This window comes from Octopus sinensis, linkage group LG20 (genome assembly GCF_006345805.1).
Source record: "Octopus sinensis linkage group LG20, ASM634580v1, whole genome shotgun sequence".
NCBI classification, from domain to species: Eukaryota; Metazoa; Mollusca; class Cephalopoda; order Octopoda; family Octopodidae; genus Octopus; species Octopus sinensis.
Window position 1 is genome coordinate 15,335,580 of NC_043016.1, and position 24,976 is coordinate 15,360,555.

At 39.2% G+C, this 24,976-nt stretch overlaps 1 long non-coding RNA gene across 1 annotated transcript in view; it reads left to right on the forward strand.

Moving 5' to 3' along the window:
- The first annotated feature begins 8,002 nt into the window (after positions 1 to 8,002).
- Positions 8,003 to 24,976, forward strand: part of LOC115222633 — a 41,387-nt gene continuing 24,413 nt past the window's right edge. The window contains exons 1-2 of the long non-coding RNA XR_003882738.2: positions 8,003 to 8,160; positions 18,947 to 18,971. This is a non-coding gene — a long non-coding RNA (uncharacterized LOC115222633). The remainder of the gene's footprint in view (positions 8,161 to 18,946; positions 18,972 to 24,976) is intronic.

Below are 24,976 nucleotides of genomic sequence, written 5' to 3' on the forward strand. Positions count from 1 at the left end.
GAGGGAGACCAAGGATGACATATGTTGATGCCCTAAGGACAGACACTGGTCTCTGGGAGACACAGGACATGGCAACAATGACGAGGGACAAGGACCACTGGAAAGAACTCATCCATGGATCTCAGGAAATTCTCCCACCCTATATAGCGCCGCCCCGACGGGCCTCCATGCAGGTGGCACGTAAAAAGCACCATCCGATCATGGTCATTGCCAGCCTCGCCTGGCCCCCGTGCCGGTGACACGTAAAAAGCACCATCCGACCATGGCCGTTTGCCAGCCTCCCCTGACACCTGTGCCGGTGACACGTAAAAAGCACCATCCGACCATGGCCGTTTGCCAGCCTCCCCTGACACCTGTGCCGGTGGCACGTAAAAAGCACCCACTACACTCACGGAGTGGTTGGCGTTAGGAAGGGCATCCAGCTGTAGATTGGAGCCTGGTGCAGCCTCCTGGCTTTACCAGACCCCAGTCAAACCGTCCAACCCATGCTAGCATGGAAATCAGACGCTAAATGATGATGATGATGATATATATATATACATGAGGTGGTATCAAAAAGTTCCCAGATTAATCCTGTAGTACTCCAACAGATGCAGATGACTGCACACACTTGCATGCACAGTGATAGCTAGCAGTAACCTTCCTGAGGCAGTGTGTTGAGTGACATTTGCTGTATTTACTTTGCAAGTTGTGAAATTTGGGTTTTTGTGATCATGTGTATGCTATTGACTGCGATTTTATCATATATGTTTCAAAGTCTGTCAAGATCTCTGTCAATGTGTCGCTAATGACCCATCATTCATGCTGTGAATCATCACTGGTGATGAGAGTTATGTCTATGAGTACGACCCTGAGATGAAGCAGCAATCAATTACAATAGAAGAGCTCTTCATCTCCATGTCCAAAGAAGGCATAACAGAACAGCAGCTCAATCAAGAGTGTGCTCATCGCTTTTGTTTTTTTACATCTGCAGTATTGTGCATTGAGAATTTGTGCCCCAGGGCCAAACTGTCAATTGAAAGTTCTACTGTGAAGTTTTAAAGCATTTGAGGGATGACATTTGACGGAAGTGACCGGATCTGTGGAGCACAAAGAATCGAATTCTTTATACCGACAATGCACCCTGTCACTGAGTTCTCCTCACTAATTTTTTTTTTCTAGATTTAACGCTCACCCTATTTGCCAGATTTAGCACCTGTGGATTTCCATCTCTTCCCCCAAGACTAAAATGCAGCTCAAAGGTCACTGTTCTAATAATGTTGCTGAGATCAAGAGAAAATTGCAGAAGGTCCTTGACTGAAGGTAAAATGACCTCCAGGCCGGATTCCAAAAGTTGCAGGAATGCTGGGACAGGTGTATTGCTGTGCAAGGTGACTATTTCGAAGGAGATGATGTTAAAACTTTGGTAAATAAATGACTTTTTATTAAACATAACTAGTCTAGGAACTTTTTGCTACCACCTCATATATTAAGATAGAAAAGGAAAAAGCAAAACATTTGGAATCACTCAAAAAACATTTAGTTTAAATCTTCCTCATCAACATGGTTTAACATCAGCTTTCCATGCAGGCATGGGTTGGATGGTCTGACAGGAGCTGGCCAGGGAGGAGAGTTGTACAGGCTCTGACTGTCAATTTTGGCAAGGTTTTTACAGCTGCATGCCCTTCCAAATGGCAACCACTTTACAGTGTGGACTAGATGCTTTTTATGTGGCACCAGTACTGGCAGGATCACCACATAACTTGCAAGACAAAAATCTTTTGAGAGGGAGGTGGGTATAGTGGGAGGTGATCTTGTGTCAGATGGTGAAAGGCTAGAGTGTGACAGAGAGACAGAAAGACAGAAACAGGTGTATTGCTATAGAGGAGGTACTTGGTTACACAGCCAGAAATAGATGGATAGATTGAGAGAGAGAGAGAGAGAGAGAGAGAGAGAGAGAGAAAATAGGAGAAAGAGATGCTGGCAAAGTGCCAGGATATACTCAGAAGGAGTGGGGAACAGAATATAAATGAGATGGAAGAGTAAAGGAAGAGAGAGATCGATGGTGTCAAGTGCCAGGGCATACCCTCAGGGTACAGAGGGATCAGAATGAAACGTTTATGCATTAGGTATTTTCATAATCAAATAAATAATTAAGTTTTAGGTAAGGTCCATTAGCAATTCTATAAGCAAAGATTCGATGATAAACCACAGCAAAGGATAATGGAAGTTTCCAGTTCCATTTTTGTATACAGAGTAAATTAGGGTTGAGTAGGAATAATATACTACAATATGAAGGGAAGAAAGAAGATCCATGTGCCTGTCTATTCTAGAAACAGCTGTAAGGGACTTTATCTGTTTATATTAAATGTTTTTCAAGTGATGCCAAATGTTTTGCAATTTCATTTCCTTTTTCAATCTATATTCGCCTGCTCAAGAAGAAACTATTTCTTGCGATCCTTTCGTTGGCATCTTCGGTACCACAATTTTCTGTTGCATTTCAAGTTGGAGTTTTAGTGGTAAACCAAACTGAGCATTCATAGTACATACCTATTAAATTACATCAATTGACAAAAGCACCTTGTATATTCTCTCTCCCTCTTTCTCTATGCTTATGTACTTGACTAAAGGGGAATTTGTAAAGGATCAAGGCATATCAAAGTGAGGCATGCCTCAATTATTGGCTTGACAGAATGATGCAAATCAGAGAGTTAAGTAATCTGTTATCATATCATGGAAATCATTGCTTCAAGGACATTCACTCTTGTTAGGTAATCCACAACCGCAATTATATCCAAAGATTACTGGAACCGTAAAAACATATTAAGAATAGACAAACGAGTTATTCAGGACTGCTACAATTGTTTCATTAAGACCTTTTGTAGTGATGTAAACATGATACTGTCAGGCATGCAGCATGCACATCTTCCATAAAATTATGTAATCTGTTTCATAACTCTCAACTCATCAGGCTATCGAATAAACAAGTATGCAGTGACATGTTGATTAATCAACAGATCACCAAGAAGGGAAATTTCTAATCAGAATTACCAAGGCAGTGAGCTGGCAGAAACGTTAGCATGCCGGGTGAAATGCTTAGTGGTATTTTGTCTGCTGCTATGTTCTGAGTTCAAATTCCGCTGAGGTCGACTTTGCCTTTCATCCTTTCGGGGTCAATAAATTAAGTACCAGTTATGCACTGGGGTCGATGTAATCGACATAATCCCTTTGTCTGTCCTTATTTGTCCCCTCTATGTTTAGCCCCTTGTGGGCAGTAAAGAAATAAGAATTACCAACATTTATGAAATGTAAAGTCAGTGCGATTACAATCTGTCAGTCACAAGGGAAGATAGTAAAGTGAGGGTGTAAATTAAATAGCTAAAAGGTTTTTCTGTTCTAAAGGTGTCATTAAACTTTGTGACCTCACTCATAAAGGCAAAACAGGCTTTCATACTAGCAGAGAGCAGGAGCTAAGTACAGTATTTGATCCATTCAAAACATATTTAGAGACAATTGTTGAAGTTCATCATCATCATCATTGTTAAGCGTCTACTTTCCAGGCTGGCATAAATAAGACAATTTGACTGGAACTGGTAAACTGGAGAGCTGTACAAAGCTCCGGTCCTATTTTGGCTTGGTTCTACATCTGGATGTCCTTCATAACTCCAACCACCACAAGAGTGTAGTAGCTGCCAGTTATGTGTCATTGTCATGGCTGCCTTTTACATGTCATAAGTGCCATTTATGTGTCACCATCACGGGTGCCTTTTACGTGTTACCTACACTGTTCATGACTACAATTTCACTCGACCTGATGAGTCTTCTGAAGCACAGAAAACTGTCAAAGGTCTTGATCGTTTGTCATTGCCTCTGTGAGATCCAGCATCTAAAAATCATGTTTCACCACCTTGCCCCATGTCTTCCTCTTCCTCAGGTTCCCTCCACAGTCAGGGATTGGCACTTCTTTACACAGCTGTCCTCATCCATACGCATCATATAACCATACCAGCACATTCGTCTTTCTTGCATACCACATCTGATGCCTTTTATGATTGTCCTTTCTCTCAAAACACTTACACTCTGTTGTACACGCACACTGAAATTGCACATCCAGTGAAGCATACCAGCTTCATTTCTTTCAAGCATTCACACGTCCCCTGCAGTCACAGCCCATGTTTCACATCCATGTAGCAGGGCTGTTTGCACACAAGTATCATACAATCTGCTTTTCACTTTGAGGGAGAGGTCCTTATTTACCAACAAAGGAAGGAACTCACTAAAAATCTGTTTACTGTGTTTTGTTGCTTAGTATATTAAAAAAGTGACATGGTTAATTAATTCCAGCATTACTTATTCATTTACTTAATTCCTCTTGAGTGATTAAAGTGCTCCAATCAATTATTGAAGAACCAACAAAATATTAGCTTTAATTGTAAATCTAATTATAATTTATGAAAAATAACTGAAGGAAAACTGTTCAGAATAGCACTGGTCTCTATGAAATTTCAGAGAAGAGGGAGGGAAAAGAAGTAGAGGCTGGAAAAGGAAAAGAAGATAATATATAAAGATAGCTATGATCAGAAAGCCAGCAATCATAACCTATAAATACTTAAATAGGAACAGAACAGAATAAATCTAAAAGTGAAAGTGGTCAATGCATTGACAGAAAGATGCCATTGGTATAAACAAATAAATGTGTATACTTGACTAATGAAAGTCATTTAGGCAATAATCAGTGCCAACATAAAGATATAAATCTGTGAATATGGTTCTGTGTTCCTTGGGTGTGGTAACTTGGGCAGGTGTCTTTTACTGTAGCCTCAGGCTGACCAAAAACTTCCGAGTGGATTTAGTAGAAGGAAACTGAGAGAAGCCTGTTGTAAATTTACACACACACAAACACTTCCTTCGCTATTGAACTCTCCTCTGTTTCTGAAGAGATGCTTTGCTCGAAACGTTAAACCATCTTTCTTTCCTTCCTTGAGCGTCTTTACAAAGTACTTTACATGTACTTTGTTCTCATGTTGTTGCTTTTATATATATATATATATATATAATAATTAATATAAACAGCAGGATGCAATGTTTTACCAAAAAGGAGAATTATAATTGTCACCAAATGCGACTAGGGTGTTAAGAAACATCTACATTGCTAGAAATAAGAGCTAAAATGTTTTAATGCTGTAGTTATTGCACATGAATGAAAACATACGCTAACAGGGACCTGAATCGTCCGATAGTTATAGATATATAATATATCAAAAAATCAAAATCAAAATCCAACCAAATCAAATCAGATATCAGAAAGCAGAACCAAAATCGAAGTCGATCAACATCAATGGAAATTGCAGCTGTGATACTAGTGCCGGTGACAAGTAAGCGAACCATCCGATCGTGGCTGTTGCCAGCGCCGCCCCGACTGGCCTCCGTGCCGGTTGTAAAAAGCACCATCCGTTCGTGGCTGTTGCCAGTCTCGCCTGGCCCCCGTGCCGGTGGCACGTAGCACCATCCGTTCGTGGCCGTTGCCAGCCTCGCCTGGCCCCCGTGCCGGTGGCACGTAAAAAGCACCATCTGTCCGTGGCCGTTTGCCAGCTCCGTCTGGCACCTGTGCTGGTGGCACGTAAAAAGCACCCACTACACTCTTGGAGTTGTTGGCGTTAGGAAGGGCATCCAGCCGTAGAAACACTGCCAGATCAGACTGGGCCTGATGCAGCCTTCTGGCTTCACAGACCCCAGTTGAACCGTCCAACCCATGCTAGCATGGAAAGCGGACGCTAAATGATGATAATATATATATATATATATATAATATATATATATATATTATATATATATATTAATACAAAATGAGAAAATGGAGAAATATATCTAAATCAATCATCAACTATCAGATAATACCGAATCAATACTTTATTAAACCACTCACTACACAATAGCAATGATATTATATTGTACAAATATAACAAGACATATCTTATTTTATATATATATATATATAGGAGTTGAACAAAATAATGGAAACACCTAGCATCATAGCATCATAATTTTGAAATATCTATAAAACCGTCAAAAGCTTCTTTATTTTTATGCTTTTTGATTTATTATTTGTGTTACTTAATATGTTTTGCTAAATTTGCTGTTTCTTTTCAGGTATCATCAGAAAAGAGGTAATTAAAATTTATTAAAACGACAGATCTATCGGATTTTCAGAGGTGAAATTGTTGGTGCTGGTATGGCAGGGCGTTAGCGTAACGAAAACAGCCGAAATGTTTGGTGTATGAAGAAGTTCTGTCTCGAAAGTAATGATAGCCTTTAAGAGGGGGGAAACCTCCTCGTCGAAACAAAACTTTCAGATAGGGACCATCAGACTCTTATACGAATTATAAGAAAGGATCACAAAAGTACAGCTCCCAGAATTACTGCACAGCTTAATGATCTCCTTAAGAACCAAATTTCCACAAAAACTGTTCGCCGGGAGCTGCACAAAGGCGGATTTCACAGAAAACCACTACTTTCAAAAACAAATGTTGCAAAGCGTTTAGAATGGAGTAAAAACCTACAGAATTGGTCCCTAGAGCAGTGGAAGAATGCTATTTTCTCGGACGAGTCATCCTTTACCCTATTTCCGTCCACCGGTCGAGTATACGTGGAGACTTTGATCCAGACTACCTTCTTCCAACTGTTAAACATGGAGGAATATCCGAGATGATCTGGGGGAGGGGGGGCTATATTTTGGAAATCCGCCGGCCCAATGGTTTCCCTTCATGGCAGAATTAATAGTCAAGACCATTTAAGCATTTTAACTGATCAAATTCATTCTATGGTTGCGGAACTGTTTCTGAAGGGAAACACAATCTTTCAGGATGATAATGCACCAATTCACACAGCTAAAGTTGTTACTGAATGGCACGAGGAACATTCTAGTGAAGTTGAACATCTTATCTGGCTACCACAGTCCTCGGATATCAATATTATTGAACATTTATGGTGTTTTTTAGAAAATGAGTAAGGAGTCGATATCCTCCACTATCATCACTACAAGAACCGGAGACTGTTTTAGATGGAGAATGGAAACAATTTAAACTTTGTAGAATTCAAGTTGTAATTACTACCAAAGGCGGTCCTACCCCATATGAAAATAAATTTGTTTGAAATTTAAAGGTGTTTCCATTATTCTGTCCAACCCTGTATATATACATACATATGTGTATATATATATATATATATATATATATTATATATATATATATATATACATATATACATACATATGTATATATATATACATACATATGTATATATATATACACACACACTTGTGCGTGTGTGTGTGCTTGTTCCACATTATCTGATAGCCAGTGTTGGTGTTTTTTTTTCGTCCCCAGCAAAAGGGTCCAATAGTATAAGTAGCAGATTTAAAAAAACAAAATAAAACAAAACGACATAAGTACTTGGGGCGATTTATTCGACTAAAAATACCTCTAGGCTGTGCGATAGCATGGCCGTAGTCTAATAAAAGATACCTAAGATATTGCGTGTGTGTGTGTCTATATATATATATATTATATACATGCATGTTTGTGAGTAAAAATATTTATCATTTTCCAGTCCATTCATGATAATTTTACCGTCCCTATTGCTAATAAAAGCGGAGGTAAAGGGTTTCGTCGAAAACCGGGTGGTGTGCGTATTCTTTACCTTCGCTCTGATATGGGTAAACTAGTATAAATATACTGATATGAAAAAAAAAAAAAAAATAGCGTAGAGAAAAAGAAAAAATCAGTACTTTGACAAAAGAATCTGTCAACCGCAATAGTGAAATGATAGTAAAAACTATTTGACAAGACGCGAAAATGAACTCTTAAACTCGAGAATCGCATAGTTTTATGAAATAAAAAAAATTAAAAATCACTTTATTATGAATGCTAACTTTATTTCTGTACAAAATAAAAAAAATTAGAAGCTTATTCATTAAGGAACACTTTTTTAATTGAAGTCTTCGATACCAAACTGTGGCTGTATATACATTGACATACACGGATATAAAAAAAAAGTGAACCTCGCTTTTCATTCATTAATTTATCTTTCTATTAGCAATTAATATCCGAGTGCGCTTCGTCACCTAAATCAGAAAATGTCCGATTCTGGTAGAAAACGCTTGAAAATCCACGTTGTTTACTGGTAAGATTTTCTTTTTCCATTTACATAATTTTTCAATAATAACCAATTTTAATATTATTTATAAAATATATTTTAGTCACGAAAGTTTTCTTTTCAACCGAGGAACTTGTGAGTTCGGAAAAGAAATTCGTATTTGAAGTCGAGAAATATTACAATGAAGTGTCTAGAAATTCCAAAGGGCCTATCTGTCTAAATATATTTACTTAAGACAACTTTAGTTGACAACTAACGATTCTTAATGTCTGCCGACAAATCCGGTCTCTACTTGAAGTCTACGTTGTTTGCACCGAGGTGAGAATTCATTCTCCTGTAACGAATAATCTGGTCTTTCTCCCTTCAATGATTATCCTTATTTAGTCTCTGGTCCGCAAACCTACGAACAAAGACATTAAAGATTTTTCCATCGCGACCGGCCGGCTTCTTTTCCTTTCTCTTTCGGTTTTTTTTTTTTTACTTTACTAGCAAAAGTCATAGAGTACCACCACATTATGTAATCAGTACTTTTTTTATTAAAGCAACCATGGTGTTATTTCCAGGAGATTATTTGAAGATCGACTAAACGCGTAAGGTAGCCGTTCCCAACGCACAGTTCCCGATAATATTTTAAAAATGAAGACAGTGTTTTACTTTTGTAAAGAATCTTGCGAACCAAATCCCAAAACGAATATTCAAGAATGTTGTTATATAAGAAAGTCAAGTCGAAAGCACATTGTTTTGTGTAGGGGAGGTAATCGAGGTTAAACTTAGACTTGGGACAAGAACATCAAGAATTTCTCTTTGGAGTTTTATATAATTTGTCAGACAGGAAAGATTAGTAAATAGTTTATAAACGCAATTTATAGTTTAGTAGATGTTAGTTATTCCGGATACTATAAGATTGTCCCAAACGTTCGTAGAAAGTCTTGGAAAATAATGGTCTTTATTTTGAGGAATAATTTTTGTTAGTACTTGGCGAGTAAAAATTCAATTTTCGCAAGTGTTTACGAACTTTTGGGACAACCTAATATTTAAGAAGAGTGGTCCCGGTGCGCGCACTCGGCTAGCTAGTCGTGACTTGTCGATCCTTTGTTTAAAAAAAAATTATTTACTTTGTGTTTTTGTGTTTTATTGCATCTTTTCCTTTTGATAGCCAGATTTCAACACAATTTCTAGTTAACTAAACACTTTAAAACTTCGTATACTGGTAGAATGTGTCAAAAGAAAACATTATTTTCACTTGGGTTTTTTGATAATATGTAATTCGTTTGTTTAACGTAGTTTAATTTTTCGAATTTTAGCCAATTCTATGCTCTCTTTTGAGCTGAAATCATTTACTGCGTCTAAAAAATGAGACAACATCGTTTTGTTCGTAATGTAGCGTTCGTGAGTTCGATATCAGGCCAACCTACCGGCCCCACGGTGGGATTTTTTAAAATTTACGATTATTAGTAAATTCACGTTTATTTATCAATATTGATAACGAATTACTGCCGTTGTTTAGACCGGCCCCATTACGTAACTGGTACTTAATTTATCTCTAACCCTAACCCCTAAACCTAACCAAAGCTAGCGACCGATGCCGGAAGGCTGTCACGAGATAGGGTTAGGGATAAATTAAGTACCAGTTACGCACGCACGCACTGGTGTCGATAGAATCGACTTAATTACTTTTGTCTCTCATACTTTGTCCCCTCTGTGTTTTGCCCCTTGTCGGAACAAATTTACACAAAAATTTACACGTAAACCAGAAATTTACACATAAACCAGAAATGGGGGATCAATGTTTCATCGTTTCGGGGTCGAATAATTAAGTACCAATTACGCACTGGTGTCGAGGATTTTTTCCCCAATTTATATCACAGCCTCCGACAAGCTGGGGCATCCTTTTATGAAAAAATATTTCGCAAATTTTTACAATACGACCCACACTCCACGCACCCTCATATCCCAGTCTAGACCGATTTAGGCATATTATTGTTTTGTTTTTGTTGTTTTTGGCCCTTCAAAACCATGGGAGAAGCCTTTTTGGTAAAAAAAAAAATAAAGAAAATATTCAAAAAATATCGTTAATATTTTTATTGGGCGACGAAATTCATTGATTTAAGATATATGGCTGTTGTTTCCAGCACATGCCAACACAACCCTCCTCGTTCGTTTATCAATATCGATAACGAATTGCTGCCGTTGTTTAGATTGAAAACAAATCTGTCTTCGATCTGTCTCTCACACACACTCCAGCCTTCATAAACATATTTTGTGAAGTAAAAGATACATTTTCCTGATAGATGCATATTTACAGATTCTTATGGACGTGCAATTGGGTCTTGCTCCTGACCAAAAAGGTACTCTTCCACTCTGTTAGTTACTTATTATAATTCCATTCATATCCAGGATACATTATGACAGTTTATCGAAGGAGTGGTGGTGACACTATGCTGTAAGGATTGGAAATAGGACAAGTGCACACACGACAGAGTGTAAGCGCCCTGAGAGAAATGTTGGACATAAGAAGCGTTGGATGTGGCATGCAAGAGGAACGTTTGTGTTGGTATGGTCATGTATTATGGATGGATGAGGAGAGCTGTGTGAAGAAGTGCCACTCCCAAACAGTGGAAGGAATCCAGGGTAGAGGTAGACATGGGATGAGGTGGTGAAGTATGACCTTTGAATGTTGGAACTCGCAGAGGCAATGACAAAAGACCGAGACCTGGAGGTATGCTGTAACTGAGAGGACCCGGCAAATAAAGTGAGTTCACATCTGTAACCTACACCAGTGTTGCATAACCAGCCCACTCAAAACTTGCTTGGATTGTAGAGTGACATGCAGTGCTTGTGGAGACCTATTGAGTCAAGTACATTAACATCAAATGGAAATTGCAGTTGAAATCCATGTGTCAGTGGCACGTAAAAAGCACTATCCGAACATGGCCAATGCCAATGCTGCCTTGACTAGCTTCCATGCCAGTGGCACGTAAAAAGCACCCACAACACTCTCGGAATGGTTGGTGTTAGGAAGGGCATCCAGCTGTAGAAACACTGCCAGATCAGACTGGAGCCTGGTGCAGCATGCTGCTTCCCAGACTCCAGTTGAACCATTCAACCCATGCCAGCATTGAAAATGGACGTTAAACGATGATGATGATTTGAAACATTTAAAACTTGTCCAATGCCCTGGCAAAGAAAGTGGAGTTACGTTGCAGAAAATTCTACTTTGTTTTCTTAAGAAAGAGGATGAGGACAAAATATTTGCCCAATATTCTAGTGTAAGTGTCTCTGAGAATCACTACATTACAGCAAAAGCAGGGGACCTTTCCAGTGAATTGAAATTGCTTAACAAGCTGTTGAATGCAACCATACTGGTGTGTCTGTTTGTCCTGTCATTGCTTGACAACCAGTGTGTGTTTTTGTTATCCCCATAACTTAGCAGTTCAGCAAAAGAGACCAATAAAATAAGTACTGGGCTTACAAAGAATAAGTCCTGGGATCCATTTGTTTGGCTGAAGGTGGTGCTCCAGCATGACCGCAGTCAAATGACTGAAACAAGCATCATTTATTGGCCGTTGTCCATGCTGGCATGGGTTTGACGGTTTGACTAGCGGTGGCAAGCTGGGGAGCTGCACCGTCTGATTTGACTTGGTTTCTACAACTGGGTGCCCTTCACACACACACAGATATCATCATCATCATCATTTAGCGTCCGTTCTCCATGCTAGCATGGGTTGGACGGTTCTACTGGGGTCTGTGAAGCCAGAAGGCTTCATCAGGCCCAGTCAAATCTGGCAGTGTTTCTATGGCTGGATGCCCTTCCTAACGCCAACCACTCCGTGAGTGTAGTGGGTGCTTTTTACGTGCCACCCGCACTGGAGCCAGACAGAGCTGGCAAACGGCCACGAACGGATGGTGCTTTTTATGTGCCACCGGCACGAGGGCCAGGCGGGGCTGGCAACGGATACGAAACAGGGCGGTGCTGGCAACGGTCGCGAAACGGAAAGTTCTCTTACATGCCACCGGCACTGGTAATACATCTGCAATTTCCATTGATCAATTTCCATTGATCGATTTCGATTCTGATCCTCACTTGCCTCAATGGGTCTTCACAAGCAGAGTTTCGACATGCCACCGGCACTGGTAGCACATCAGCAATTTCCATTGATCGATTTCGATTCTGATCCTCACTTGCCTCAACACGTCTTCACAAGTAGAGTTTTGTGTCCCAAGAAGGGAAGGTATGCATACGTAGGCTGGCTTCATCCCATGTAGAAGGCCATGGGTTGTGGACTCACTTGTCCTGCCGGGTCTTCTCGCGCACAGCACACTTCCAGAGGTCTCGGTCTCTAGTCATTTCCTCAGTGAGACCTAAAGTTCGAAGGTCGTGCTTCACCACCTCGTCCCAGGTTTTCCTGGGTCTGCCTCTTCCACAGGTCCCTCAACCGCTAGGGTGTGGCACTTTTTCACACAACTATCTTCATCCATTCTCGCCACATGACCATACCAGCGCAAACGTCTCTCTTGCACACCACAACTGATGCTTCTTAGGTCCAGCTTTTCTCTCAAGGTACTTACACTCTGCCGAGTGTGAGTACCGGCATTACACATCCATCGGAGCATACTGGCTCATTTCTAGCGAGCTTACGCATATCCTCAGCAGTCACGGCCCATGTTTCACTGCCATGTAGCATGGCTGTTCGTACACACGCATCATACAGTCTGCCTTTCACTCTGTGCGTGAGGCCTTTTGTCACCAGCAGAGGTAAGAGCTCTCTGAACTTTGCCCAAGCTATTCTTACTCTAGCAGTTACACTTTCAGCACACCCGCCCCCGCTGCTGACTTGGTCACCTAGGTAACGGAAACTATCAACTATTTCTAGTTTTTCTCCCTGGAAAGTGACGGAAGTTGGTCTCAGAGCATTTTCAGTGTTTATTGTTCCTGAGCATCTGCCACATACAAAAACCATCTTCCTAGTTAGCCTTCCTTTGACATGCTGCATCTCTTATGTGTCCATAGCTTACACTTGGTGCATCTTATAGAGTTTCTACCTACACCTTTTCTACAGATCGAGCAGGGCCATCTACCTGAAGGTGTTTGTGATTTGTCTACCTTCCTACTGATTACGACTTTGGTTTTAGCTAGATTGACTCTGAGGCCCTTCGATTCTAATCCTTGTTTCCACACCTGAAACTTCTCCTCCAGTTCTGATAGCGACTCAGCAATTAGAGCAAGGTCATATATATATATATACCACTCACATATATGATGGGCTTCTATCAGTTTCCATCTATCAAATCTACTCAAGGCTTTGGTCGACCCGAGGTTATAGTAGGAGACACTTACCCAAGGTGCCACGCAGAGGTACTGAACTCGGAACCATGTCGTTGGGAAGCAAGCTTCTTACCACACAGCCACATATACATGCATACATGTAGATCATTTGATGTACACAATATAGAAGATACAAGCTGCTAATGATTTCTTGTTTTGAAGACGTCTTTCTAGACAGGGCTTTATAACATGTCTTGTGCCTCCAAGAAAACTTCAGGCTCTGAGCACATAGTCTATTCAATTTGGTATGTGTTCAGAGCCTGAAGGCATGTTATAAAAACCTGTCCAAACCCACATCTCCAAAGCAAGGAACTCCTCTTTAAACTGTATACATTAAATGATATTTATCTTTCATTAGATGGGGTACCTTTTTTTTTGTTGATCTTTCCTCAACACAACATGTATAGGTATAATATATATATATATATAGATGTATGTGTGTGTTTGTTTCCTTATTGCATGGTAGTTGCAAATTAGTATTCTTGTCATCACAAGCAGTGTTGTTTGTTTCCAATATTCTGTGGAAACATATCTGGCCATTGCGGAAATATTACCTTGCTTTTAAACAGGTGAGACGTGGGACAGGAAGGACATCCAACTGTAGAATAACTGTTCTATAAATTCCATTTGACTTGTGCAAGTATATAAAAAGTAGACACCAAAGTCATTTCAGAGCGCCCTCTATTGGGCTGATGGATGCATTTTGAACTTGTTTGTTCTCTCAGCACTAGATACTAAGAGAGGTAACTCTGTACTGATTAGGAAGCGATGTTTCTCTTATTGTAAATCTATAAATAATATTTACTAATCGAACATATTGGTTGCCAGGCCAGAATAAATATGCTTTTTACTCAACTGCCATTACCTCTATTTACTAGCTCAGTTTTCTCTCATTGACATAACCTCTAATTTTTCTCACACCCTTCATTGACATACTTCTTTGTTCATGTGTGTCACTATTTCACATCAAGTAGAGCATGTATGTCTCCTTTCTCTCTGGCCTTTACATATGAATATATTCAAGCATTAAGTCAAGTTTTCCCATTCCAACGGAAATCTTTCAGGTGTGAAATTTTGGGATGGTAATTCAATGGTAATAGTGAAAAGACGAGAAAGTAGACTCCAAGATTGTATCACTTGTACCAATTTTCATTATCCAGAACTTCAAGCAAGATTTTTAATTTGAGCAAATGCTTGTTCATCGAACAAATACTGCCTCTTGCTTGACCCAAAAGGACTTCTTTTCTAGCAATTTTTTTTCTAGAGAATAGCACACTTTTTAAGGGCTCCAGCTGCTTGTCTCAAATTGTTAATGAGAGTAATTACATAACGATCGTTCCTCCTATAATTGCAGTGTATGCACAACACAATGCATGTTGAGTTGAAAAGGACTCTTAATATTATCTAGAATTTTACTGTTTTCTCTGTCTCTTTTTGTATTCCCTCTCTCTCCCATCATTATCATCGTTAACATCTGCTTTCCATGCTGGCATGGGTTGGACGGTTTGACTGAGGACTGGCAAGTCAGGAGGTTGCACCAGGCTACAATAAAATCTGGCAAGGTTTAGAAATACCATCCTTATTTTCCAATATTTGTCTCGCTTGTCTTCTGACTTATCAGTTGGTATCAAACCATCCTGTCCATGCCAACATGGAATACAGACATTAAATGATGATGAGGATTTATTTTCCCCCTCCCCCCATAGGACAATTCCCCTGATAACAACTACCTCATAGGACAGTTCCCCCCCCCCGGTTAATTACGCCCTCTCTCATATATTAAGAAGTTTTAAATCATCATCTGTTGTCCATGGGGGGTAAATGTCCTAGACTCGCATTTAAAATGCTATTTCCTACAACACATAGAATCTTTTCATTTCAAAACCTTCTTTCTCCATTAACTGCTGAAAATATGTACTTAGTATAATGTGCTTTAATAAATTGACCAGTAATGGCGAAATAATTGGCTGTGTGTTGCATGCATACAACCATTTTAATAATGGTAAAGTTCCTCTTATATTTGATATCCTTAATTACCATTTTTCTTATATGTTTTCTTTTTAGAGAAACTCCAATTCTAACCATTTCCCAATTTAACCTTTTAGCATTCAGATTACATTCTCAAGCATAATGCTTACTTATTCAAATTGGTTTGAATTAATCATGCATTATCTCATAGCTTTGAGATTTTGGTGATGCAATTACATATTTTTAGAATGACATTGTAGGATAAGTGTGAGAGGCCAGATCTGGCCAGTTTGAACATAAAACTTGTAGAATATTTGGGCTGGATATGACCAGTTTAAAATACTAAAGGGTTAAGCTTAAAAAGGCTGGTTGGGGAAATAATAAAGGTGCACAATTTTTCTCAAATATATTGCTGAAGAGGTGAATACATGGTTTGCACTCCCTGGAAAGAGATAGATAGATAGATAGATAGAGATGTGAGGTCAAGATACAAAGTGAATATGTGTGTGTGTGTGTGCATATATGTGTACACATGTTTACCTGTGTGTGTGTATGTATTGTCTTCAGTTGACTTGCCCTGGACACACTATGTAACTTGTTTGGATTATTCCATTATCAAGTCTTTTGAAACTCATAATATTTGGAGTCAGTAGTTCTCACAGGAATACTCTGGCCGTTGGGTTTTACATCCTCATTTGACCCTTAAAGAAGAAACAATACTAAGAAAATTTACTCGAAATTTTCAGGCTGCAGTCTCTTACTTGAGAACTGAGAGATGCCATTAATTGTTTGATCTTAGGTCAATAAGGATTGATTTGAGATTAAACATCAACAACAATAAACTTGAAGCTTCTTCCACTTCAAACCACCAGCATTACCATTACTCATTTTCCTTAATAGTAGTTGGCTGGTATTGTATTTTATAAGCTCTAGTAACACAAAAATCTAAGTTGGTGGATAAGCAACTAGGATCCAAATACTATGAGTTGTTTGGTATGAAGTAACAATTTTGCTAATTTACCATCTGTCTGTACATGAGTGCGTGTGTGTGTGTATCAGAATGGAAGATTGGAAAATTCTTTGTTTTTATTTATTCATCATTACATGTGTTTCATTTGCTAATAGGAGAAACATGTAAGATATCTCCTATTAGAAATTCTTCAGAAAAGGAATCAAATAATACAGTTTGGATTTTAATCCTATCTACATTATATATATATATAATATATATATATATATATATATATATATATATATATATATATATATATATAGGGTGTACCAGGTTAAATGGGACCATTTAAATATCTTTAATATAACTGGTATAACTTGGGAAAATCAAACACTGCAAATTTAATGTTTCTGCCAATTTATTGTGGAGTGTTTAGCACTTATTTCAGTTCAGTGTGACTGCCGTTTGATCTCTTTACCAGTTCAATCCGTTTAAGAAATAATGCGCTTGCTTTAACAATTTCTTTCTTTTTCATTTTAATGAATGCTTGCTTGATTGAAACCTTCAGTGAAGACCCACAGTTGTGAGAAGTTGTGTTGGATATTGCTTCAGCTGCACCTCATAGCCAAAACTTACACAGATTAAAATCTTGTGAGTTAGAGGGTTAGATATCTTTAGGGACAAACTTGAACAATTTCTTCTTCAAAAATTCTTGCACTCTTTTTGAAGAATGGACGAGCCCAGAGTCCTGTACAAATATGATTTGGCTTGGATCATAATGCTTCCTAATCCAAGGCAACAAAACTTCTAAGATTTTGAGATAATCTGCTGTGTTGATTTTAAGAACCGCTTCAATAAAATGAGGAGGCATCAATTTCCCATCAATTGCAACAATTCCAAAGACCATAATGGAAGCCGGATTCTTGCTATGCAGAGCTGAAGGAACTTGGGAAGGGTCGTACGCTATCACTTAGGAGTTTTGACAGTTTGCAACTTCGTCTACCATGAACTTCTTTTCATCCATAGAAGATGCGGACGTCTCTGTCATGATGTTTCAGATGACTAATAAGTTCTAATGCTTTGGCTACTTATCCAACAGGTTTTTTGGTCTCGTGAAACCCTTTTAAGAATCCACTCAACATCTGTAATTACCTTCATGTCAGGTCCATCAATTGCAAAAGATCATCATCATCATCATCGTTGTTGTTTAATGTCTGTTTTCCATGCTGGGATGGGGTGGACGATTTGAGTGAGATCTGGAGAGCCAGTGGCTGCACCAGGCTCCAATCTGATCTGGCAGAGTTTCTACAGCTGGATGCCCTTCCTAATGCCAACCACTCTGAGAGTGTAGTGGGTGCTTTTATGTGCCACCAGTACAGGAGCCAATCAGGCGGGCCTGGCATCGATCACGTTTGGATAGTGCTTTTTACGTGCCACTGGCATTGGTCACAATCGGCTCATGCTTTTTATGTGCCACCGGAACACACACACACACGCACACACATATATGAAGATGCATGGTTTAGTGGTTAGGAGTGTTCAGCTCACTATGATAAAAGGGTCATAGGTTCAATCCTTGGACTGTGTAGTACATTGTGTCACTCATTAAAAGCACATCATTTCGCATTACTCTAGTCTACTCAGCTGAAAATGTGTACCATCATTTGGCTGGTACTTGATGTTGTTTTGGATCAATGGGTGGAAGGGCAGAAAGAGCATCTGTCTCTGCCTCACTACACAGGAGAGTATCAGGCTAAAGTTTGTGAGTGAAAGCCTTAAGGGTTTATGTGTTTGTGTTTAGGTTATTGGTATTCAGAGAAGAATCTAATTTAACTCTTTTGCATTCAGATTACTCTGTCCAATATAATACTCTTTACTCTTTTACTTGTTTCAGTCATTTGACTGCGGCAAATCGACCCCGGGACTTATTCTTTGTAAGCCCAGTACTTATTCTATCAGTCTCTTTTTGCCGAAGCGCTAAGTGACGGGGACGTAAACACACCAGCATCGGTTGTCAAGCAATGCTAAGGGCACAAACCCACACACACATACATATATACGTATATATACATATATACGACAGGCTTCTTTCAGTTTCCATCTACCAAATCCACTCACAAGGCATTGGTCGGCCCGGGGCTATAGCAGAAGACACTTGCCCAAGATGCCACGCAGTGGGACTGAACCTGGAATCATGTGGTTGGTTAGCAAGCTACTTACCACACAGCCACTCCTGCGAATAAATAATGCTTATCTATCCATGTTGTTTTCAATTAATCAAGCATTATCTTGTAGCTTTGAGATTTCAATGATGTGACTTAATTTTTAGAATAACATTTTAGGGTAGCTGTAGGAGGCCGGATTTGGCCAGTTTGAGCATATAACAGGTAAAATATTTCAGCCAGATAAGTTGGTTTAAAACGCTTAACCTTAAACTGTTGGGTAAACTTTTCATTTTACTGCACCAGTTGTTAAATGTAAATTTTGTTTTATGAAAGAAAATATTTGAAGTTATGTATTTTTAAAATAATTTAATGATGACAAACTGTTTTCTTTTCTATTTTCAGTGGTGCGTGAGGGTACGCTAAGAAGGTAATGAATTGTTATTTATTCCTGCATTTGACCTTGTACTTTTGGTAGTTGGTATTTGGTAGACAAAATTCTAGTGTTAGGTGCCAGCTAATCACAAAGAAACTCACATGAAGCATCTTTTCCTTGAAACTATTGGTAGAAAGAAAAGGTTACTTTCTAGCCTTGCTACCACAGGAAACGTGCTTAACCCTTTAGTAAATATATATATGTTATATATATATATATACATACATATATATATATGTATATACACACACACTGGGCTTTCAGTTTCTGTCTACCAAATCCATTCACAAGGCTTTGGTCAGCCTAAGGCTATAGTAGCAGGCACTTGCCCAAGGTGCCACATAGTGGAACTGAACTCGGAACCATGTTTATTTTTGTATAGTTCCACTTTATTTATATTTGAAAAGTTTTCTACTTTTTTTAATTGCAAAGTCTTTGATCAGATCCTCAAAATTAACCTTAGGTAACACATATGCATCTATACTCAGTAGAGATAAAGGCATCCCAAATATTATTTTAGCAGGTTTAAAGTGATTTCTTTTGTGCTGTAAATCATTTACTATTACTGTGGACCTCTACTTCCTCTTGCTCTCCAACGCCTTTAGCATATGCTTATTTTGCTTAAGGGTTAATCCAGTACTGTGTAATTAGCAAGAAATGAGCGTAATTATCTCCTTGAGACCACAAGATCTACTACTCTACATCATTCTCCAATTATTTGTTACCATTGAGAATTTTAGTAAAAGCAGTGTTGTTATTTTAGATATGAAGCACTACCACTGGTATGAGAATCATAATGTATGAAAATTACTTACATGTGATTATGATGATCACTCGGTTTCTGCCTTACAGATTGGGAGTTTGCTATCAAACTGCCTGTTTGTAATGTTTAATTTGATTTCTTGTTTGTATGTTACAATTTATGGAAATGATGAGAATATGAAGATGAGCCACTCGAGTGGGCTTAGGTGAAGGTAGTATATTGCATGTTAGCTGAGAGTGGCAGAAGCTATTGCAGTAATGATGGAAGGGAGCAGAAAGAACACTGTATGTCAGTGTCCAAGTGTTTGTAGTCTTTCTCAGTGAACGAAGGCTACCAATCAGACGAACTGTCTTTCGTTTGGATAGTCTTGGATATTGGTTGTTTCTAAGCTATTTCATCCCAGATATATGAGTAGCACTCTTGTATGAGGTGTACAGCTGGCCCTGAAGAGAAATCCTTGCCTTTTGAGATAACTTTGGCTATGGAATCTATTGAAGAGAGAAGCAGTGTGTCTTTCGGTTAGTTGTTGCAGAGTGAGAATTTTAACCCATCCAAAATGGCCTGCATTTACTTCCACTTGTTTTGAGTGAAATCTAGAATATTTATTCTTTTAGCCAAGCCAGTCCTAATCATGCAGACCTAAGTGGCTGTGTGGTAAGTAGCTTGCTTACCAACCACATGGTTCCAGGTTCAGTCCCACTGTGTGGCACCTTAGGCAAGTGTCTTCTATTATAGCCTCGGGCCGACCAAAGCCTTGTGAGTGGATTTGGTAGATGGAAACTGAAAGAAGCCCGTCGTATATATGTATATATATATATGTGTGTGTGTGTGTGTCTGTGTTTGTCCCCCTAGCATTGCTTGACAACCGATGCTGGTGTGTTTACGTCCCCGTCACTTAGCGGTTCGGCAAAAGAGACCGATAAAATAAGTACTGGGCTTACAAAAGAATAAGTCCCAGGGTCGATTTGCTCGATTAAAGGCGGTACTCCAGCATGGCCGCAGTCAAATGACTGAAACAAGTAAAAGAGTACAGGTGTGACTATCCATTTTTGCCCAGCCATGATACACTCAAGATTACTTTCTACTTTTCTAAAGTGGTAAGGTGTAAACTGAGGTGAGATTTAGCTCTGGAAGTTGAGCAACTTTGTAGCTGCTCTCTTGTTGATTCAAGGATGTTTGTGGATGTAGTAGTAGCACCACCATCCTATATCATCATCATCATTTAACATCTGCTTCCATGCTGGCATGGGTTGGATGGTTGACTGAAAACTTGCAAGCCAGGCTCCAATCTGTTCTGGTAAGGTTTCTACAGCTGGATGCTCTTTTATATATATATATATATATATATATATATATATATATATACACACACATACATACTAGCTTAAAGCTATCTGCCCTCTGTGCAGAGTTTTAAGCTAGTTCCTACAGAGGGCTAATTGGGCCTGTGGCCCAAAACTAAAGACATTTAAATAGCATGACTATAATACGTCTTTAATTGCTATATGACTTGGTGGTGTTTTATTGGAGGTTAAGGACAGATAAGAATGAATTCTGTAATGCAATCATTCTATTGTTCCAGTCCCAAGTTGAATTTCAACTGTTGGCCAATTTGTCCCAAAGTTCTTATCTCTACGAAGTGATTGTCATTTATCTCCCCCTTTCTTCCAATAAATGGCAACTAAGGTGGCGTGAATCAGCAAAGCTTTACCTGCTAGAAATAGCAACCCAAATGCTTTTTAAGTCAGATCCCAATGCTGGATGTTCAAGAACCAAATAAAGGGCAGATTTCGAATCCTGGGATCATCCTGATTCCAAAAAGGTATAATATATCTTTGTAGAGCAAATGTAGGCTGAGATACAAGCATCCCAGATGAATGGACAGACAGAATTTCTCTATTATTATACATATATGATCATAAGATTGTGGTTTCAATTCCTGGACTAACTGATGCATTATGTTCTTGAGCAAGACACTTCATTTCACGTTGCTCCAGTCCACTTTTCTTGTACTTCTGGTTTGGTTTGGTGGCTCTTGCTGTGTCTCTATAGTTGGTTCTTTTTTTTAACCTTGGGGATACAGCTTGACTGCTTTTGGGGTTTCAATGCTATTCTTCTGAACAATGGACCTGTTGTGCAAGAATATAAACAAAATGAAAATCACAGCATTTCATGCACAGATGTTCATAATGTAAACTACTGATTTAATGCAAATATTTTAAATGATTCTTCAACTTATTATAAAACAGCTTAAATTCCTTTTTGGGACAAAACAGTGTTATCTTCTCTTATGATGTTCAGATCATGATAATTGAGAAAACATTTCTGCAACCACAACACAGAAGACACCTAATACTTAGTCACAGAACACACCTAATGCTTAGTAAGGCAGTACTAGTTAAATGATAGTGGTGGAAGTCTCATACACCTAGTACATAGTTACTACACATGATACTCAAACTTTACAAAGTTACGACTAGAAATGCAGGTATTTTAAAATAAAAAAAAACTTGTAGCATGAAGGACAGTATGGGCCCTTTTTTTATACAAACCAGCACAGACCTTGCCAACTCTCATACTCTTATATCTGTACATTGGTGCACTTACAAACTCTATCATTGAGGAGACTTCAATGTGCACACTGCATCCTGGTACAAAAACAATACATGCAGCACAAGAGACACACAAGTATCATGACTAAATTCCTATGACATCCTAAATGACTCGTATTCTTCACTGTGATTACAACTATAATAAACTCCTCTTTGGTCATTATCTTCTGCACCACCTACTTTGCTAGTATCTTCACATAATCACTTGGCTAATAATCTTCAAGTTTCCTGTTCTATTGATCCTGCTACAGTTCCTTCATCTGTACCCTGTGATGCCGTTTTCATGACTGGTATGTAGGTAGGTTGAACAATCCAGACTCAAGTTATGGGCAACAAGAATCAGCAGCTGCGATTTTTTTTCCCCCATCACACGAGCTTCTGAAAGTTTGTTGTCATGTATGCTGGGAAGCTTCCCATCCCCCCCAGCTCCTGCAAACTATCAGCCATTTTCGTTCTCCTCTGCCCCCTACGACTGTATCATCTCCACTGTTCTTGCTTCTATCTCCCCCAACTCGTGGTTCCTTGCGCATCCACTCTTCAACCCTACATATTTGGCAGTCTGCTTCCTCATCCCCCTCATTCTCTCCATGCAATCTTGAAAACTAATTCTTCAGCTCACCTTGTTAATTGTGGAACACAAAATGAATTAATCCCTTGAAACTCTTGCTCTTCATTTTCTCTTTTTTCTGCCCTTCCCCTACCAGATGTGAGGAGCCATGAAGATTCCCTACAACAACCTTCACTGTCCCAACTTCTCTTAGTTCACTCTCCTTGTCCACTTGCATGAAACTGACTCACCCCAGGTTCATAGTTCTGTAAGCTGAATACACCTGAATAGTGCAGGTGTCATGAAAAAACCAGCCAGCTCATTCTGTAAAGTGGTTGGTGTTAGGAAGGGCATCCAGCTGTAGAAATCATGCTAAAGCAGACATTGGAGCTTGATGCTGTTCTAAGATCTGTCAATATCAGTTTAACCATCCAGCCCATGCCAGCATGGAACACGGACATTAAATGATGATAGTGAATTCCATATCAGAGTTAGACAAGAAATTCCACGTGTCAAAGCAAAACCAGGAATGTAAGGGCCTTAAGGTTAATCTAACAAAGTCCTAGTAAGCAAGAAAACTGACAGGATCCTAAAGCCTTCAGTTAGGTGGCCCTGTCCAATTTGTAGGAAAGGTGTTGCTGGGAACTCCATATGGTGTACTCAGTGTAAGCTATAGACACACAAAAGGAGCAGTGAGTTAATTGGAGGGTTATCAGAAGATAGTTTTCAAATGAGGAAGATGCAAGGATCCATAAAAACTTTAGAGACTCAGGAAATTGATTCTCTCAAAAGCTTTGGTGGCTCGTCAGAGGTAGTAGATAATTTCTGTAACCTAGGGAAACAAATTAGTAGTGGAGGAGGATGCACAGAAAGTGTGAAAGCTAGAATAAGAATAGGATGGAAGAAATTCAGAGAGCTGTTACCTCTGTTGGCCATGAAAGGTTTCTCTCTCGAAATGAAAAGAAGATTGTATGATACATGTATACAGACAGAAATTCTACATAGTAGTGAGACGTGGGCCCTGAATGTAGAGGACAAGGAAAATCTAGAGAGAAATGAGGTTAGTATGCTCTGCTGGATGTGTAATGTAAGTGTACATGTTCAGCAGAGTGCTAGTGTTTTGAGAAGAAGAATTAGTTGCTGTGTGCAAGAGAAACGACTGTGCTGGTTTGATCATGTGATGCGGTTGGATGCCAATAGCTTCATAAAGAAGTGCTGATCTCTCAAAATGGATGGGACATGAGGAAGTGGAAGGCATGTGATGAAGTACTGAAGAATGACCTTGTGTGATGGGGGAAAATAGTCAAGTACATATGGTGTTGCAACTGCTGATTCTTGTTGCCCATAACTTGAGTCTGGATTGTTCAACCTACCTACATACCAGTCATGAAAACAGCGTCAGAGGGTACAGGTGAAGCTGAACCTTTCAGGCGAGATGACAAAGGTCCAGGATGACTGCTTTGCCAGACTTATGAAGACCTGTATTCTGCAGCACGAATGTCAAGACCAATTCTTCTGGTGGTGTAAACCACTTGTGGGATGCTACATGCAAGCACCTGTGTGGTCCCATGTAACAATGCTCATGCGACACCACAAAATAACACCCATGCTATGCTGTGTAAAAGTACCTGTGTGATGCTACATAAAAACGCTTGTACAGCACCACATGAAAGTGTCCATGTAGCGCCACATAAAAGCACCCAGCACACTCTGTAAAGTGGTTGGCATTAGGAAGGGCAGCATCCAGCTGTAAAAACCATGCCAAATCAGAGTGGAGTCTGGTGCAGCTTCCCAGCTGTGGTCAAACCGTCCAACCCATGCCAGCATTGACAATGGATGTTAAATGATGACGATGGTAATGATATTATATATAATTATTATTTAAAACAGTTTGATTCAGCTCAGACTATTTTCAAGAATAATAATACATATAACTCCTACAAAATATGTTGAGTGCCCTTTCCTTTCATTTGTCCACATGTGTGTGTGTGTGTGTGTGGGGGGGGGGGCTGGCATCATGTAAAAAACATGTAGTACATTCTGTAAAGTGATTGCTGTTAGGAAGGGCACCCAGCTG